The 6,040-nt window shown below is 53.8% G+C and overlaps 1 non-coding gene across 1 annotated transcript; it reads right to left on the reverse strand.

Moving 5' to 3' along the window:
• Nucleotides 1–5,393: 5,393 nt before the first annotated feature.
• LOC114818053 lies at nt 5,394–5,508 on the reverse strand. Its single transcript, XR_003765874.1, has one exon. It is a non-coding gene; the product is annotated as a small nucleolar RNA SNORD35 (small nucleolar RNA).
• Nucleotides 5,509–6,040: the final 532 nt, after the last annotated feature.

A 6,040-nucleotide genomic window follows, 5' to 3' on the forward strand; every position in this document is an offset into this window, starting at 1 on the left:
GCCCCTGAACCTCCCCCCGAACCGTGAGGGGTGCAGAGAGGGCACGGGGCAACCTTGCACCTCGAGCACTGCCCTGGCAAGCGGCTGAGACTTGTTGGACACTTGGCCCCTCCTGAGAGAAGTAGCGTGGCTCAGTGAAAAGAGCACAGGCCTGGGAGCCAGAGGTCATGGGTTCTAATCCCAGCTCCACCACTTGTCAGCTGTGTGACTTTGGGCAAGTCATTTAACTTCTCTGTGCCTCAGTTACCTCCTCTGTAAAATGGGGAATAAGACTGTGAGCCCCACGTGGGACAACCTGATTACCATGTATCCCTCCAGCAATAAGAACAGTGCTTGGCATGTAGTAAGCACTTAACAAATGCCATCATTATGATGTTATTAAAATCTCACCCCCTCCAACCCCTCTCTCCTCTAGACTGTGAGCTCTTATGTGGGCCGCGAACACGTCTACCAACTCTGTAATACTGTACTTTCCCAAGTGCTTACTACAGTGCTCTGCCCACAGTAAGTGCTCAGTACAGTTAATTGAATTTTTTTATGGTATTTGTTAAACGCTTACTGTGGGCCAGGCACCGTACTATGCCCTGGGTTGGAGACAAGATAATCAGACCCCACACAGGGCTCACATAAAAGGGAGAACAGGTATTGAATTCCTACTTTGCAGATGAAGGAACTGAGGCACAGAGAAGAGAAGTGACTTGCCCAAAGTCACAAAGCAGACGAGTGGCCAAGGTGGGATTAGAACCCAGGACCTCTAACTCCCAGGCCTATGCTTGTTCCACTAGACCACGCTGGAATTGAGTTCAGTGCACTGCCCTAAGCTCTTGAAAAGTACAAGATGGGTTCTCCGTCCGCCAGGGGATTATATCCTGATTGGGGAGACAGACACGGAAAAATTCCTCAGCATAGGGTTAGGGCGAGGGCTAATTGCAGATCCTAGGGCATCAAGCCAAGGGGAAGGGTATGTTTAACCTGAGAAAAGGGCCAATACCTGATTTTGCTGGCTTCTTGCCTCCGAGGATCTGCTGCCTGTGGAAGGAATGTGTGGACCAGGGATAGGGAGCAGAGATTCCCGGGTGAGAGCCAGGCAGCAGGGACAGCCACGGGCCTGGAAGGTGAGGCTCCTCAGAGAATCCAACACTGCCAGCCAGAAACACTTCCAAAAAGAAGCCCAGGGGAAGAGGGATAAATGAGGACATGGATGGGGGAAAAGTGGAGATGAGGGGGGAAAGGAGGAGATGGATGGGGGGAAATGGAGAGATGGGGGGAAAGTGGGCAGATGGAGGGGAGAAAGGGGAAGATAAAGGGGGAAAGTGGGGGGGATGGAGAGGAAAGGGGAAGATGGGGAGGGGGAGATGGAGAGGGAAAGGGAGAGACAGAGGGAAGAAAGGGAGAAATGGAGGGGAGGAAGAGAGGGAGGGGGGAAGGAAAAGATGGAGGGGGGGAAGGGAGAGGTGGAGGGGGGAAAAGGAGAGATGAGAAAGGAGCCAGGATGGGGAAGGGGGAATGGAGGGGGAGAAAGGGAGACAGAAGGCAGACAGATGGGGGAAGGGGAGACAGGGAAGAAGAGATGGAGGGAAAGGGGGACAGAGAAGAGAAGGGAAGATGGAAGGAGGGGCAGAAGGGAGAGAGCAAAAGGTGGGAAGGGAAGGAAGGAAGAAGGGAAAAGGTGGAAAGGAGGCGTCAGGTGGATGGTGAAGGGGGAAGCGGTCCGGAGTCCCAGGGGGCGTCAGTTGGGCAGAAGACGAGGATGGCACGTGTGTGTTGAGTTTATTTTGATTCCTGCTCAGCTTCCCTTTCCTGGGAGGGGCAAGCACATTTGGGATTCATCTGAGTCCCGTGCTATGGTAATTGTTTGGAGACTGGCTGCACCTGGTCGCAGCACCTCAGCTGACGAGAACCTCATGCGGCTTCGGGGCCGAGTCAGTTGCACCCCGTTCTCCTACGCGCGGCAACTGCGTTCTCGAAAGCCCCACGTGGCGGGGTTTTTTCCCCGTCTCCGCGGCCCTCGACCTGTCTAGGCGCGCAGTGAAAACCTGTGTGGTGGAAAGATGGGGTGTTAGGGTCCTTTTGTCCCCCACGTCCAGGACTGGAGGGTGTGCAGACTTGGGCCTGGACTCTTTGGCTTGACTGGGTTGGGATGAAGTGGGAAACTCCAACTGCGGGAGGTGGGGAAGAGGAGGAAGAGGAGAGGGAGGAGGAGAAGAAGAAAAGGAGGAAGAAGAGAAGAGAGAAGAGACAAGTGGAGGAGGGGTAGGAGAGGAAGAGAGAGGAGGAAGAGGGAAGGAAGAAGAAGAGGAGGAGGAAGAGAAGAAGAAGGAAAGGAGTAGAGAGAGGAGGAGGAAGAGAAGGGGAGAGGAGGAGGAAGAAGAGACGAGGAGGAGCAAGAGAGGAGGCAGAAGAAAGGAGGAAGGGAAGGGGGAGAGGGGAGAAGGAGGGGAAAGAGAGAGAAGGAGAAAGGAGGTTGGTTCTCTCCTCTTAGGCTGATGGGTTGTGCAGGCAGCGGGATGAGCCACAGATGTGGAACAAGATGGAAACATCTGTCTGGAATTCACGGGAATTCCAGGGAAGAGCTTCCTCCGCTAGGCTGTCGGCCCCTCCATCCCCACCCCCTCACCCACCCGCGACCCCTTCTCTGGGACGGAGCAGCTGGGAGGAGGGAGAGCGGGGCTGGGGGAAATCCAGGGTCTCCAACGGGCCTGGGGGGAGACAGGAGGGGGTTCGGGAGAGGAAGGGGAGGCAGGAGGAGAAGGAGCGGGTCATGGCTAGTAGGCGTCTTGTCTCAACCCCACCTCGTCCCCCGCAGTAATTCGTTCACTCAATCCTATGTATTGAACGCTTTCTGTGCAGAGCTCTGTACTAACTGCTTGGGAGAGTTCACCAGAACAATGAACGGACACATTCTTTGCCCACAACAAGCTTACAGTCTAGAGGGGGAGCCTGACTTTAATAGAAATCAATAAATTAAGACACGGATATAAGTGGTGTGGGGCTGGGAGGGGGGAACAAAAAAAGGGAGCAAGACAGGGTGACGCAGGAGGGAGTGGGAGATAGGGAAAGGAGGACTTAGTCAGGGAAGGCCTCCTGGAGGAGATGAGCTGACGGCTGGCAGAGGCCCACACCACTGCAGCATCCAAAGCTAGTGGAGGCTCATACAAGCTGCCGTTTTATTCTTCACTGGATCGTATTTGTTGAACACCTACTTTGTGCAAAGCACTGTACTAAGCGCTTAGGAGAGTACATTACTACAACAGACACATTCCCTTCCTACAATGAGCTCACGGTCTAGAGAGGATTCAGACATTCATATGAATAAATAAAATAAATAACAGATATCTAGATAGATACGTATGTGCTGTGGGGCTGGGAGAGAGGATTCATTCATTCAATCGTATTTTTTGAGCCCTTACTGTGTGCAAAGCAATGTAATAAGTGCTTGGGAGAGTAAGATATAACAGACACATTCCCTTCCCATAGTGAGCTCACCATCTGAATGAAGAAAGTTAGGGCGATGCAGAAGGGAGTGGGAGAAGAGGAGAAGAGGGCCTAACCAGGGAAGGCTTCCTGGAGGAGAAGTGCCTTCAATAAGGCTTTGAAGTGAGGGAGAGTAATTCTTGATCTGATACGAAGAGGGATGGCATTCCAGGCCAGAGGCAGAATGTGGGCGAGAGGTCGACGACAGGAAAGACGAGATCCAAGTACAGTGAGAAGGTTGGCATTAGAGGGGCAAAGTGTGCGGGCTGGGTTGGAGTAGGAGAGTAGCAAGGTGAGGTAGGAGGGAGCAAGGGGATTGACTGCTTTGAAGCCAATGGTGAAGAGTTTGCCTCCCCAGTCTCTCTGGCTCTCGATCCAGCCTGGGCTCTGGGATGCTGCTTTGATCAATTAATCAATCATATTTATTGAGCACTTACTGTGTGCAAAGCACAGTAGTAAGGGCTTGGAAGAGCACAGTTTGTTATGGGCAGGGAACACGTCCGCTAACTCTGATGTATTGTACTCTCCTCACCCATAGCACATAGTAGGCTATAAACCAAACTCTTTCTGGGTTTCCAGGGGGAAATCAGGCCCAGACACATCCCCTGACCCCCTCTCCAGTGCCTTAGGGCTGCACGTGGAAGCCCCCTCAGAAAGAACGAAGCTGCGGGCAGGGAGGGGGCGAGGCCCCCGGGGACAGGCGACAGCCAGCCCACGGCGACACAGGCCTCTTAAGGGTGCAAGGGGCACCCTGCCAGGGACCCCTTTCAACACGCCCCTTACCCCGCGCCGAGGGTGGGGGTCGGGGGTCCGGCCTGTAAGTGCTGGGCCGCACTGCCATCAAAGTCTCCTTCGCGACATGGCTAAAATCCACCCTTTCCTCTCCATCCAAACTGCTATCACGTTAATACAATCACTAGTCCTCTCCCGCCCAGATTACTGCATCAGCCTCCTCTCTGAGCTCCCTGCCTCCTGTTTCTTTCCACTCCGGTCCATACTTCACTCTACTGCCCGGATCATTTTTCTACAAAAACATTCAGAACATGTTTCGCACTCCTCAAGAACCTCCAGTGTTTGCCCATCCTCCTCCAAGTCCGACAGGAACTCCTCACCATTGGCTTTAAAACCCTCGATCCCCTTGCCCGCTCTTACCTCATCTGGCTACTCTCCTACTCCAACCCAGCCCACACATTTCGCTCCTCTAATGCCAACCTTCTCACTGTACCTCGATTTCGTCTATCTCACCTCCGAACCCCTCGCCCATGTCCTTCCTCAAATCTGACAATGACTCTCCCTGCCTTCAAAGCCATATTGAAGGCACATCTCCTCCAAGAGCCTTTCCCTCACTAAGCCCCCCTTTCCTCTTCTCCCACTCCCTTCTGCGTGGCCCCGACTTGCTCCCTCTGTTCATCCCCCTTCCCGGCCCCACACCACCTATGTCCATATCTGCCATTTATATTATTGTATGTCTTCCCGTGCTCTAGACCGTAAGCTCTTTGAATATGCCTGTATATTGTTCTACTGTACTCTCCCAAGTGCTTAGTACAGTGCTCTGCACACAGGAAATGCTTAATAAATGCAATTGAATGAATGAATAAATGAAAAGTCTCTGTCTGGCCTACACCCCAAGGGTTGGGAGTGCGGGAGGTCGCCGGGTTGCCTGAGAAACCAGGGTGACATTTCCCACTGGGAGGTGGGTGGGAGAGGTTGCCCCAAAGGCTCGCCCCAAAGCCTCCCCTAGCCCCGGCTGCTATTTTTCAATCCCACCATCCCCTTCCACCGGGACCATGGGTCCCCTCCTGGTTACTTCCCTGGCCCCGAGGAAACGTGCCTCTCCACACAAAACAAAAATCAGCCATACTTTTCTGAGCCTCCCATCTGACACCACCATCCCCCGCCCCCGGCCGCCCTTCCCGGTGCCCCTGGTATCAGCTGAGCTTTTTGGCAGTGTCATTAGTGCCCACGGAGGGGGGACGGGGGGGTCTTGGGGCCTGGGGCATCCGAAGACCATAGTGAGAATGGACATCATCTGCCAGAAGGGAAGGGGTGGCTGGCCCAGGGGGCCCTCAGAGAAGCAGCATGGCCTAATGGCAAGAGCACTGACTTGGGAGTCAGAAGACATGGGTCCTAAGGCTGGGGCACTTGTCTTCTGTGTGACCTGGAGCAAGTCACTTCACTTCTCTGGGTCTCAGTGACCTCATCTGTAAAATGGAGATTCAGACCGAGAGCCCCACGGGGGGACCCAGTCAAGTGCCCCAGCATGGATCAGACCCACCCAACCCTGGGAGATCTCAGCTCCTAGGCTACCTCAGCCCTTGTGGAGCTGCTGAGGCAGGGCTAGAATCACTTCCTCCAGGCATGGGCAGCTCTGGGGAGTGATAATAATAATAACAATAATTGTGGTATTCATTAAGCGCTTACCATGTGCCAGGCACTGTACTGAGCGCAGCGATAGGTCCAAGATCATCAGGTTGGACACAGTCCCCATCTCACATAGGACTCCCAGTCTAAATGCCCATTTTCCAGATGAGGAAACTGAGGCACAGAGAAGTGAAGTGACCTGCCC

This window comes from Ornithorhynchus anatinus, chromosome 17 (genome assembly GCF_004115215.2).
Source record: "Ornithorhynchus anatinus isolate Pmale09 chromosome 17, mOrnAna1.pri.v4, whole genome shotgun sequence".
Lineage (NCBI taxonomy): Eukaryota > Metazoa > Chordata > Mammalia > Monotremata > Ornithorhynchidae > Ornithorhynchus > Ornithorhynchus anatinus.